The sequence below is a fragment of the Phyllobates terribilis genome, unplaced genomic scaffold (genome assembly GCF_046119375.1).
Source record: "Phyllobates terribilis strain yellow unplaced genomic scaffold, ASM4611937v1 Scaffold_7__3_contigs__length_470593459, whole genome shotgun sequence".
Classification (NCBI taxonomy): Eukaryota; Metazoa; Chordata; class Amphibia; order Anura; family Dendrobatidae; genus Phyllobates; species Phyllobates terribilis.
The window spans coordinates 236,114,946-236,128,858 of record NW_027362767.1 but is presented as its reverse complement, the minus strand read 5'-3'; positions in this window follow the sequence as shown (position 1 = coordinate 236,128,858).

Genomic DNA, 13,913 nt, shown 5'->3' with positions numbered 1-13,913 from the left:
TCCACATTAAGCATAGACTAATGAAGCAACTTGTAAAAGCTCTACTGAAAGACGGAGAGATTTTTAAGTACCTGTGTACCAAGTTTCAGGGATTGTCTGAATCAAAACTGAAGGATATTCGGAAACTCATGAAAGACGATGTGTTTGAAACAAAAATAAAAGCTGTTGAGAAAAGGACTTGGGATTCCTTTAAAGAAGTCGTTAAGAAATTTCTAGGTAACAACAAAGATCCAAAACTTAAGTCCATTGTGGAGAACATGCTAAAACATTTCAAAGCCTTGGGTTGTCTGATGAATTTGAAGTTACATTTCCATTTGGACTACTTTCCTGAAAACCTTGGTGCTGTTAGCGAAGAGCAAGGAAAAAAATTTCATCAGGATATCAAAGAGATGGAACGATGATACCAAGGTAAATGAAACGTGAACATGATGGGGGACTACTGCTTTATGCTTCACATAGAAGATCCACGGGCCTTCTATAAGAGAAAAGGTATCAAGAGAAGCTTTGAAGAGAAAAGGAAAAGGCACAAGAATTAATTTCCAATAAAGTTGCAGAATGAATGTTCAATACATTTTTATATATAATATTGTGTACATTTTTGGCTACAATAAAGATTTTTCTTGTTCATGTTGCTTGTACGTAATTTCACGCGTTTTGTGCAAAATTCTTACGTGATGGTTAAAAATAGAAGTGTTTTTTGAAATCAGGGTGTAAGAAAACATAAGAATCAGTCATTGGATTTAAAACCATTTTCATAAACCCAAATTTTTCATACTTGTGTAATCTTTGATGGACACTTCTTAACAAAATTACACCAAGAATTTATGTGCTGTGTTATTCTTCGTGCAACACTGTGGAACATGTTTCAAACTTTCAAAGAACACTGAAAATAGAAGAAAGATTATTTTTTTCCCTTTCACAAACGTTATAAAATATTAATACATTTAGCAGTGTCGTGCAGATTTTGTCACCATTCTCTTTCTTTCTTCCAAATCTGATTGCTGCTATTAAAGAAACAACATATCCTTTAACCCCTTAAGGACAGAGCCAATTATGTCCTTAATGATCAAGCCAAATTTTACAAATCTGACTACTGTCACTTTATGAGGTAATAACTCTGGAACGCTTCAACAGATCCCACTGATTCTGAGATTGTTTTTTTATGACATATTGTACTTCACGATAGTGGTAAAATTTCTTCTATATAGTAACTTGTGTTTATTTGTGAAAAAATAGAAATTTGGCAAAAAAATGGTGCAATTTTTAAACTTTGAATTCTTATGCTCTTAAATCAGAAAGATATGTCACACAAAATAGTTAATAAGTAACAGTTCCCACATGTCTACTTTACATCACCACAATTTTTTAATTTTCTTTTTTGTTAGGAAGTTATAAGGGTTAAAAGTTGACCAGCGATTTCTCATTTTTCCAACAAAATTTACAAAACCATTTTTTTAGGGACCTCATCACATTTGAAGTCACTTTGAGGGGTCAATATGACCGAAAATACCCAAAAGTGACAACATTCTAAAAACTGCACCCCTCAAGGTGCTCAAAGCTACATTCAAGAAGTTTATTAACCCTTCACGTGCTTCATAGGAACTGAAGGAACGTGGAAGGAAAAAATGAACATTTAACTTTCTTTCACAGAAATTTTACTTCAGACCCAATTTTTTTTATTTTCACAAAGGTAACAACAGAAAATGGACCACAAAATTTGTTGTTCAATTTCTCCTGAGCATGCCGATACCCCATATGTGGAGGAAAACCACTTTTTGGGCGCACGACAGGGCTTGAAAGGGATGGAGCACCATTTGACTTTTTGAACTCACAATTGGCTGCAATCGAGAGGTTTGGCGAGCCCCTGATGTGCCTAAACAGCAGAAACTCTCCACAAGTGACCCCATTTTGGAAACTAGACCCCTCAAGGATTTTATCCTTGGGTATCGTGAGTATTTTGAACCCACAGGTATGACACAGAATTTGATAACATTCAGTCATCATATTGAAAAACTTTATTTTTTCACAAAAATCTTGCGTTAGCCCCAAATTTCTCACTTTATCCAGAGGTAACACCAAAAAGTGAACCCCACAATTTGTTACCCACATTCTTACGAGCACGTAGATACCCCACATGTAGTGAAAAAGTTGTGTTTGGATAAACGGCAGAGCTTGGAGCAATATTTGAAATTTTGGACACAAATTTGGCTCTATTTGGAAAAGATTGTCATATTTGCAGAGCCTGTGTGGTTCAAGAGCAACAAAAATCTGCCATAAGTGTCTTTTTTTTTGCAAATTATACTCTGTAATGTATTTATCTAGAAAGGTAGTAAGTAGTTTGATACCGCCATTTTTTATGCAGTTGATGCAACACTAGTTTGAAAATTTACAATTTGCATTTTTTTCACTGCCTCTTCTATGAATCTTTTTTGTATGTTCTGAGGAACACACCTCAAATTTTATTGCACTAGATTTTCAGTGTTCGAAAGTACATCCAATATGGCACCAAAGTGAGCACTGGACACAAGGCTGTGCCTATAATAGATGGCGCACCATTTGATTTTTAGAATAAAATTGATGGAATTCCAGGACCCATTTAAAGCTTACAGAGACATTGAGCTACCAAGCAAGAAATTCCTTCTAGGAATTATTACTCACAGAGGGACGCATGCCCCTAAAAACGCATTTGCTGATTATAAAACTTGGTTTTGCTAACAAAACAGTTGTCCTGCAATTGCGTATATTATAGCAGGAAGAATAAACTGTCCTGGAGTGAAGGGCAAATGTGGAGGAAAATGAAGCCAACTATGTGACAAACCTCAGTTTGTTCCAAAGATGAAAGAACACCAGCAGGGCTAGAATGACAGGTTTATCGTTCAGAGACTGGTCATACAACGTCCGTTTAGCTCCATCAATCCCTATATGAGAGACGAATGTGCCAATAGACGTGATACACCATAGCATGCTCCCGCCTGCCAAGGCAGGAACCACAATAGGCACAACACAACCAATCTACTACAGAATCCTGAAAGCATTGTCTGGTACAGGAGATTCAGCAAGAACATGCAGCAAAGCCCATAGTGTATAAGTACGGAACAGCCTCATTATTAGAGATCCTCCAATAAAATGATCATGCCCCTATCACCAATATAATTATATAAGTAATATAAATGGAAACAAAAGTTTTGTGTAGCAAGACAGTCGTAAAAACAGTCAAACTAAGATAAATGGTCAAAAATGTTTGTGAGTAATCAAGTCCTGGAATTGTCAGATGACCTGACTTTTTTTCAAGAACATTTGTGAGGTCCACATTCTGGGGTACACAGACGAGAGCATGTATGTGGATGAGAATTTGTTTGTTTAGTAGTTTGGTATGTGATTAAGTCCTGGAATTGTCAGATGACCTGACTATTTTCAAAAGCATTTGTGGGGTCCGCATTCTGGGCTATACAGACGTGGGCATTTACTTATGAAAATATTCTCTTTATTACTTGTTCCCTAAAAATTACTCTTCTGGGGCCCACTAAACAGAAAATATTAATTATTTGAAAAAAAACAACAACCTAATAATTGTAAGATGTGTGGTAGGTCTCAAAACAGGGAGAGATATAAAGGCCTGGTTGGGATGGGCACACGTGGTACTAGTACCGGGAATCACTCCTTCAACCGTGCTTACTACAAACTCGGAATCTTTTTTGGGGATACTTTTTGGTGGGATTGGCAGGGATGGGTATATAAAACGACACTCTGCAAATCTACCCGCATTCCTCATACGCGAAGGCTTCCTCCTGTACTGTCGAGTCAAATATGAAACACTTAAAAAATTTCTCCTAATACTGGAGAAATATCACTACTCCTTGGGATTTTTATACAGGACAAAGCTATTGTAGGTAGCAATCTGAATGAGGTAGTGTTAGGTGTTGGTCTGGGGCTGGATTTGAAATGGGTCCAGGACCTTCTGTGGTCTCCTATTCCAGGCCAGCCAGGGCTGATACTGCTCAGCATTGTTGTCAGTCCCAACACCTAGCTGTTCCATGAGCCCTGCAGATTGTCTCCCAGGCATTTGTGCCCAGCAGTGTTAAGCATAGGCTGCAGAGGGAGACAGGGCTCGTGGAGTCTAAGTCCAGGATTCGCCGCACTGAGCATGTCCGTGACCTGGCGGATCATGATTGGTGGGTTGGCACCCACCTGACTCGGTGACCTGGCACTCCCTGATTGGTTCACGGGTAACATCACCAATAGCGCGTCGCTGGGCAGGGCTTAGTCTTTAAAAGGCCCGCCCACAAACATGGCGGCGTGCTCAGATCATTTGAGCTAGCTGTTTGGTGTGCACGCTTACTCTGGGCTCAAAGAGCCATAGCTTTAGTTAGGCAGGCCGGGACCAAAGAACCATAGCTTTAGTAGGCAGGTAGCTTCGCCTCGCTGACTGGCTCTAACCAGGGGGTTCGCCTTACACCCCGAGCCGCCTGTGAGCTAAATAGAGCGGGTTTGCTCAGTCCGGTAGCCCGGCGGCTGAGTGCTCGATTACCCGGCGGGAATCACCCGCACGCTAGCGCCGCCTCCTATAGTGTAGCGCCTGTACCGAAGACAGGGCTACTGCTCATAGTCCGGTCACACGTCTCCCTGCGGTTCTTGGAGATTGTGTGAACCGCTTTAGCGCCAATCCCCATAGCGTAGCGCCAGTATCAAAGACAGGGCTACTGCTGTTCCCACGGACGCACGTCTCCCTGCGGTTCTTGGAGATTGTGCGTACCGTCTTACCCTTCCGTGTGCGTTAACACGAAGGGCTAAGATATTTGTTAGGTGCGTCGCCAGTCACTCTCTCCTCCGTGCAGTAAACGGAGATAGAGCGTGTGTCACCCTACCTGGATGCCTCAAGTGTAAATAAAGCTGTGTCTGAGAGCAAGGGGGAGGTTCTCTAGTCAGGGGAACATTAGCATGCAATGCCTCCTGTCTCAGGCCAGTAGGGGGAGCTGGCTGCCCCTATAAAAGCTGGTACTGGGGACAGGGTTAGAGAGAACTGGAAAGCCTGTCTCAGCTTTGAGACGTGTCCCAGAGTGGAGCAGGGACAGAAAGTTGATTGCACCTAAGAGGAAGTGTGGCAGTAGGAGAGAGCCACCCGCCAGAGACAAGAGGCGAAGAGAGCCTGTCTTGGCAGAGAAAAGACTTAATTTTACCAGACTTTGGTGTCTGAGGCTGGAAGGATTCCACATCCCCCAGCAGAGAACCAGCCCGCAAGGGACTGTACATTCCTTGGCCTAAGAAGCCTGGAGGCCCTGCCACAACCGAAGGGACCAGTAAAGTCGTACAAGGCTGGGAGCAGAAAGGAACCCACGTCGCAGGCCATACAGGCGAGAAAGCACGGAAGCTCGGAAACGTGGGCTGTTATCCTATCAGGAGGAGATAGTCAGAAGGAGCGCAGAAAGCACGGTAGACCTACATTCTCACCCTGACCAGGGCCAATTTCCTTGTTGCTCTCAGACATCCAGGTCCCCTCCTAGCTGGGACTGTTTGTGGGTCAGTTTACCTGTTTAGTAAAGACCCTGGACTGCAACCTGTTGTCTGTGTGCTCCTTGCTCCTCCAGCACTACCATCACTCCCACCATCCACTATACTGCCCTGGGGCCGCACTCTTCCCGTGGGGAGTCACACTACCATAGCTGCACACCTCATCAGCCCCAGCGGTCTGCATGCAGCGGCGGTTCCTAAAAACCGCAATCCACGGGTGGCGTAGTCGGACATAATCAATATAACGGACTACCACTGGCCTGACCACCCTGAGCCACGGAACCGGGTTGCCACTACTACCCCCATCGTTCCCTATTGCCCGGATCCGAGTGCCCCACGGCCCAGGGGGCGAGTCAAGCTTACCGCTATACCCTGTCCAGTGTGTAGTTAACACGGAAGGGTTTATCTTTTAGTTGTCGTTTGCCTTTCCACCCGGGAAGTGTTCGGCAGCAGTCCTCTAGGCTGCATCGCGGACCCCGGGGTCGGTTGCGTTCCATTAAATAATGTTGTCTGCAACCGCTCTCCCTAACAGTATTTGAGCGCCAGGGTCTTGCCGAACATGGCCGACAACCAGCAACTGCAGCGTTACATACAGCAGCTGGAGACCAGACTTAAGACTCTGGAACAAGCCCCGGTAGCTGATATCACTGCAGTAGATACCCAAGCGGCCTCGCAAGCAGCCAATATGGTTAACTCGGCTGCATTAAATGCTGCGACAGCTGCAACTGCCCCATTACCCCGTTTTGCTCTCCCGGAAAAATTTTCTGGGGACAGTAAACTCTGTAGGGGTTTTGTTAATGTATGCTCCATTCATTTGGAGATGATGGAGGCACGGTTCCCCTCCGAAAGAGCCAAAGTGGGATATATCATATCATTGCTCTCCCACCGAGCTCTGGAGTGGGCTACTCCCCTGTGGGAGCGAAATGACCCGGTAGTGGCTAATGCGGGCCTTTTTCTCAAGACCTTAAAAGGTATATTCCTAGGGCCCCAGATCACGCACGATGCGGCTCTTAAGCTTCTCGCGTTGACCCAGGGTTCGGCCACCGCCAGTCACTATGCCATCCAGTTCAGAACCCTTGCGGCTGAGCTGGATTGGTCTGAGCGGTCGCTTATCCCGGTGTTCTGGAAGGGTCTGGCTGGGCATATTAAAGATGCTCTATCTACCCGAGAGATTCCAAGCTCTCTGGAGGAATTAATATCTCTCGCTGACCGTATTGACTTACGTCATGCAGAACACAGGTTAGAGCTAGAGGTTGGCAGTCCCCAGTACCTGTTGGCACCGGGCGTCTTTAGACCCAAATCCAAGACCTCCGACCCAGAGCCTGAGGCTATGGATGTATCCCGGACTGAGTCTAGTCCCTCTCGTTCCCGTTCTGCACATCTCTCGGAGCACCCCGTAAATAAGGGATCCAAGCAGCCGGTAAAACGAGTAGGGCTTACCACCGTTGGTGGGGGTACATTAAATTCTGGGTCCTCCTTCTCCAAGCTATCATATAAGGTGATCTTGTCCTTCGGTAAATCTGCAGTTACTGCCAAGGCGTGGGTGGACTCTGGTGCTGAGGGCAATTTTCTATCATCTATATTAGCCCAGAGACATGCCATCTCTACTGAGCCACTCTCTTGCCCAATGAACATTAGTGTTGCCAATGGGTCACTCCTGGATGTGCAAATCACTCATCGGTCGATCCCTCTCACCATGTCATTCCCTGAGGGCCACCGGGAGGTTATTTCTTTTCTTATTATTCCCGGTGGATTAGACGAGGTGTTGTTGGGTCTCCCCTGGTTACGCTGTCATTCTCCACACATTGACTGGAATTCGGGGAGAATTTCTTCCTGGAGTGAGAATTGTGCATCTCAGTGTTTGGGCAAAGTCACCCGGAGGGTAGGCTCTGATCCTCCTATCATTGCGACATCCAGTACAGATTCCTTGTCGGTTTCCAGGACCCGGTCCTTGTCAGACTATGTCGCAGAGAATTCTCAGGAGGAGAGAGTGTCTGCAGTGTCCTCCAACCCGGTTCCGTCGGGGAAGACGTTTGTTTCCCCTAATCTATGGAATATGGTGCTCTCCTGGGCTCATGCCCCTAAGTCCGGAGCGCACCTGGGGGTCAAACGTACCACTAAGTCCCTTCTACGGTCCTATTGGTGGCTCCGGTGGCGCCAGGACGTCAAGGAATTTGTTCTCGCGTGTCCCGTCTGTGCGAGAGATAAATCTTTTCGCCAGAGACCGGCGGGTCCTTCCTCTCTGTCACCCATGAGGGATCCTACGCATAGAGAACCAGTTGTCACTGCTTCCCATCCTAAAAGAGGGTACCCTGTACACCGGAGGGGTCACTGTATCGTGGGTTCCCTCTGTGACCCGTTGGACCACATCCTTGCCCCCCCGGCTCATGGAGGAAAATGAGCGTCAAATGGAGGGGGATGTTAAAGGGGGGGATAATGTTAGGCGTCGGTCTGGGGCTGGATTCAAAATGGGTCCAGGACCTTCTGTGGTCTCCCATTCCAGGCCAGCCGGGGCTGATACTGCTGAGCATTGTTGTCAGTCCCAACGCCTAGCTGTTCCACGAGCCCTGCAGATTGTCTCCCAGGTATTTGTGCCCAGCAGTGTTAAGCATAGGCTGCAGAGGGAGACAGGGCTCGTGGAGTCTAAGTCCAGGATTCGCCGCACTGAGGATGTCCGTGACCTGGCGGATCATGATTGGTGGGTTGGCACCCCCCTGACTCGGTGACCTGGCACTCCCTGATTGGTTCACGGGTAATGTCACCAATAGCGCGTCGCTCGGCAGGGCTTAGTCTTTAAAAGGCCCGCCCACAAACATGGCGGCGCGCTCAGATCATTTGAGCTAGCTGTTTGGTGTACACGCTCACTCTGGGCTCAAAGAGCCATAGCTTTAGTTAGGCAGGCCGGGCTCATAGAGCCATAGCTTTAGTAGGCAGGTAGCTTCGCCTTGCTGACTGGCTCTAACCAGGGGGTTCGCCTTACACCCCGAGCCGCCTGTGAGCTAAATAGAGCGGGTTTGCTCAGTCCGGTAGCACGCCGGCTGAGTGCTCGATTACCCGGCGGGAATCACCCGCACGCTAGCGCCATCTCCTATAGCGTAGCTCCTGTACCGAAGACAGGGCTACTGCTGTTCCCACGGACGCACGTCTCCCTGCGGTTCTTGGAGATTGTGCATACCGTCTTACCCTTCCGTGTGCGTTAACACGAAGGGCTAAGATATTTGTTTGGTGCGTCGCCGGTCGCTCTCTCCTCCGTGCAGTAAACGGAGATAGAGCGTACCGCTATACCCTGTCCGGTGTGTAGTTAACAAGGAAGGGTTTATCTTTTAGTTGTCGTTTGCCTTTCTACCCGGGAAGTGTTCGGCAGCAGTCCTCTAGGCTGCATCGCGGACCCCGGGGTCGGTTGCGTTCCATTAAATAAAGTTGTCTGCAACCACTCTCCCTAACAGGTACATTGCTACTTTTTTGTACCAGGCCCTGGTCCTCTGCTTCACCAGATAAGGTTGAAGCACCTGGTCTGACAGGTGCTTCAACCCATGAATTTATTGTAGTCTGTTACACAGACCAGTTTTTGTTTGTCCCGGGTGGAGCCCCTGTCTCTGACCATCACAGCGGTTTCAGCATGCAGCGTGGTCAGCATATAGATGCCCTTCTTATCATTCCACTTCACTGCAAGAAGGTGGTCGCTTGCAAGTGAGAATGACGCCCCTTCTCCAAATGTCTTGACACCAACTGTGATGAAAACCCCATTCAGTTTTTCTTGACTATCCCACGGGCCCCTGTATTTGCAGGGCGGAGGGACTGGTAAAGGGGGATGCTGGTATAATAATTTTCTGTGTAAACGTGGTACCCTTGATAGAGAAAGGGCATTATTAGCGCCCAGACAATTTTACCAGGGATTGTCTTGGGGCAGTTTGGGAGGCTGATTTGGCAGTCTCTACCTTCATATATTCAGAAAGTGGATATGTACCCTGATGTGCTCGCGCACATTTTGTAGAGCTTGATGCCATATTTTGCTCTCTTGGATGGTATAAATTGGCGGAAGGACAGACGTCCCTTGTAACTCATCAGGGACTCATCCACTGCCATTTTGCTCTGGGGTGTAGGAATTTAGAAATGAATGTTGTAGGAGGGAAATTAGGGGTCTCAATTTAGTCAGCCAATCATAGTTTGGGTCAGTTCTTGGGGGGAGCTTGGGAATGGTCACTGAAATGGAAAAATCTCATCAGGGCTTCGTAGCGGGCTTGGGGCATTATAGCTGCAAATACAGGGGTACTGTGGACAGAATTTGTTGCCCAGTAGGAGCGGAGTGTGCTTTTTTTTTTACTAAACCCATGTTCAGGGTAAGGCCCAAAATTATTTTTATTTCATGGACATTTGTGGGGATCCAGGAACGGGAAAGGAAGGTTGTGGGTTTTTGGGAAATATACTATCGGGCATATACATTGGTTTGGTGGACAATCAACTTTACTACTTCAGGGGTAATGAAAATTTGAAAAAATTCAAAGGGGGTAAAATTGGTGACATTTAATTTTATTCCAGGGGCTGCTAAAAAAAGGGGGAATTTGAGGGGAAAATAAACTGTCATGATGCCACAGCAGTGGTGGGACTGTGGTACTTGGTCCTGTCTCTGAAGCTTCAGCAGTGACGACCTACTCAGCTACCATCGGGCTGTGGGATCCCGTGGAGGAAGAGGAGTCATCACTATCTGAAAACTGCTCTACTTCAGAGGCAGATTCGATTTCACTGTTGGAGCCGCCTGAGCAAAGCAGAGTGTACGCCTGCTGCGCGCTGAATGTTCTGCAAGCCATTGCTTTATTTTATACGCCTGCCTAACAAAAAAACTTAACCTAATTTAACACTGCTAGCCCTCTAACACTTCTACACCTAAACCTAATCTAAGACTAGTATTTTTTTATATATACAGTTGAAACCAGAAGTTTACATACACTATATAAAAAGACACATATGTCTATTTTTCTCAATATCTGACTCGAAATCAGAATAAACCTTTCCAGTTTTAGGTTAATAGGGATTACCATAATTTTTAATATTTGCCAAATGCCAGAATAATGAGAGAGAGAGAATGTTTTAAGGCATTTTTATTACTTACTGCACCATTGCCCTTAAACTGAATGACTTGGGTCAAACATTTGGGATATCCTTCCGCAAGATTCCCACAATAGTTAGTTGGAATTTGGGCCCATTCCTCTTGACAAAACTGGTGTAACTGATCCAGGTTTGAAGGTCGCCTTACTCTCACCTGCCTTTTCAGCTTTACCCATAAATTTTCAATAGGATTGAGATCAGGGCTTTGTGATGGCCACTCCAAAACACTGAATTTGTTATCCTTAAGCCACTTTGTTACCATTTGGCAGTATGCTTCAGGTCATTGTCCATTTGGAAGACCCATTTCTGACCAAGCTTTAACTTCCTGGCTGATGTCTTGAGATGTTGCTTCAGTATTGACACATATTCTTCTTTTCTGATGATGCCATCTATTTTGTGAAGTGCACCAGTCCCTCCTGCAGCAAAACAACCCCACAACATGATGCTGCCACCCCCATGTTTCACAGTTGGGATGGTGTTCTTAGGCTTCCAAACTTCTCCCTTTTTCCTCCAAAAGTAAAGATGGTCATTATGCCCAAAAAGTTCAATTTTAGTTTCCTCAGACCACTGTCACGCCAGGTGTGAATGCAATACAGGGGGGGGGGGGATAAAGGGAGCCCAGACACTAGGGAAAGGGGAAGTGGTGACCTCCTAAACTGGACTAGCATCACCCTGTCTTCCCCTACCGTCCCTATACAGCCCCCGCAGCTGTTGCTGATCACGTGCCTCGCCCTACTATCCCTGGCGTAAGGCTACAACAACTGGGGGTGGAAGGAGATGAGCACTAGTCAACCTCCGCTAGCACTCTAAAGACAAAAAGGGAAGATAACACAAGGGAATTACAACTTAGCTTTAGAAGAAACTCCAACAGGGCACAAGGCCTCAAGACTCCAAAGAGGACGTGATGCTACTTCAGCCAAGCTCCAAGTAGGAATGAATATAACCGGAGACACCCACCTAGAGAGACCAGGTATATATACAACCAGGCCAGAGGGAGGTAGTCACTGGGTCCTAAAGACAACCTCCTATCTAGGAAGCAGTCTCAATGCCAAACGTGGAGATCTCCTACAGGCCACTGCAGGGCGACTGTCTGTAACCTCCGACACACCCGTGACAGTACCCACCCCCTATGAGTGGCCTCCGAAAACTCAGGACCGGGTTTCTCAGGAAAAGAGGTGTGAAAAGAGTGAACCAATCTGGGAGCGTTCACCTCTGACGCTGAAACCCACATCTTCTCCTCTGGACCATAGCCTTTCCAGTACACCAAGTATTGTAGAGAATGACATTGGAGATGAGAATCTACAATCCTCGAAATCTCGAACTCCAGGTTACTATCAACCCGTACTGGGGGTGGTAGTAGAGGTGAGGACTCAAGATGTTCTACGTACCTTTTAAGTAGGGACCTGTGGAACACATTATGGACCTTAAGGGTCCAAGGAAGTTCAAGACGAAACGCTGCTGGGTTAATGACGGAGGTAATTTTGTATGGACCAATAAACCTAGGTCTCAGCTTCCAAGAAGGAACTTATATTCTTGGTAGACAACCACACTAAGTCATTCACATTCAGGTCCGGACCTGGCAAGCGTTTTCTGTCAGCCATACGTTTATACCTGTCACCCATGGTCTTTAAATTACACAGAACACCCGGCCATACCAAGGAGAACGATGAAGCAAACTGTTCCTCCTCAGGAACTCCTGAAGCTCCACCAACACTGAAGGTACCAAACTGTGGATGATAACCATATGCACCGAAGAACGGTGTCCTGCCAGTGGATTCTTGATGATGATTATTGATGGCAAATTCTGCCAGCGGTAAGTAGGATGCCCAATCCTCCTGATTTCAGAGACGAAACACCTGAGGTATGTCTCCAAGTTCTGATTGACCAGCTCGGTCTGTCCATTCGACTGAGGGTGGAAGGCAGAGGAAAAGGACAGCTGGTCACCCAGTCGAGAACAGAATGCCTTCCAGAACCTGGAAACAAACTGGGTCCCCCGATCAGACACCACACCGGAGGGAACCCCGTGAAGCTTCACAATCTCATTTATGAACACCTGAGCAAGTGTCTTAGCATTGGGAAGTGCAGGTAAAGCGACAAAGTGAACCATTTTACTGAACCTATCTACTACTACAAAAACCATCGTTTTGCCTGCAGAAACCGGCAGGTCAGTGATAAAATCCATGGACAAGTGTGTCCATGGCCTGTTAGGGATAGGTAGTGGAAGAAGAGTACCAGATGGACGGGTGTGCGAAACCTTTGAACGCGCGCAAATACTACAAGCAGCTAGGTGTTCAATTATATCCCGATGCAACCCCGGCCACCAAAAAAGACGAGAGAGGAGGTCTGCGGTTGCCTTACCACCTGGATGCCAAGCAAGCACAGAGTTATGATGTTCCTTGATTACTTTACGGCGCAGATCAGCTCTGGGACAAAGCATCAGCCTTGACTGTTAGAACCCTCCTGTTTATTTTTTCCATCTTGTGTTTTGCGGTCATGTGACCATCTGCCTTTATATTCCAGCTCCGCCCTTTTGGCTGTGCTGGACTTCAGTGTTTGACTGTTTCTCTAGCCAGGTGCTTCTGTGCCTTTCTTTGTCAGTTCGCTTGGTCCTTCTGGGACCTCTAGTACCTTTTTGTCAGTTTGTCTTTTTGTGTTCTGCCACAACTTCTCTGTTTAGGAGGTGTCCCATTTTTGTCTCAGTCCTTAGTTCTTTTAGGGACCCCTCCCCTTATGCTATAGGTCTTCGTTCAGACTAGCCGAGGACTAAGGCGGGTCTGTTCGCTAGGAACAGTCAGCCCGCTACATCGTAGGGATAAAGCTTAGTCTTACTGTGGCGACAGCTTTCCCCTATCTATCCTTAGTACTTGTTGCAGATCATAACAGAAAGTCCAGCCCAAAAACCTAAAAGTAAAGAAATTTGGGGATCAGTATGGTTTCCATTCAGGATTTGGCTCAACGCTTGCAGGGATTGTCTCTGGAGGGGGCCGAGCTACAGCAACACGTGAGTAGCTGTTCTGGAGCGCATTTTGTGGAACCCAAGGTAGGACTGCCTGATGTTTTTTATGGTAAACAGCAAGATTTTTTTTCTTTAAAAATGCTTGTTTGCTATATTTTCGTTTGAGACCAAGGTCCTCTGGGAATGAATCACAGCGCATTGGTTGTATTATGTCACCTTTGCGCAATGAACCACAGGGGTGGGCCTTTTCTCTCCAACCTAATGATAAGTGTTTAAGGTCTGTAGAACACACTTCAGGAGATTGGCTTTAGAAGTCAAATGGAATGATCCTGCGCTGAAATGT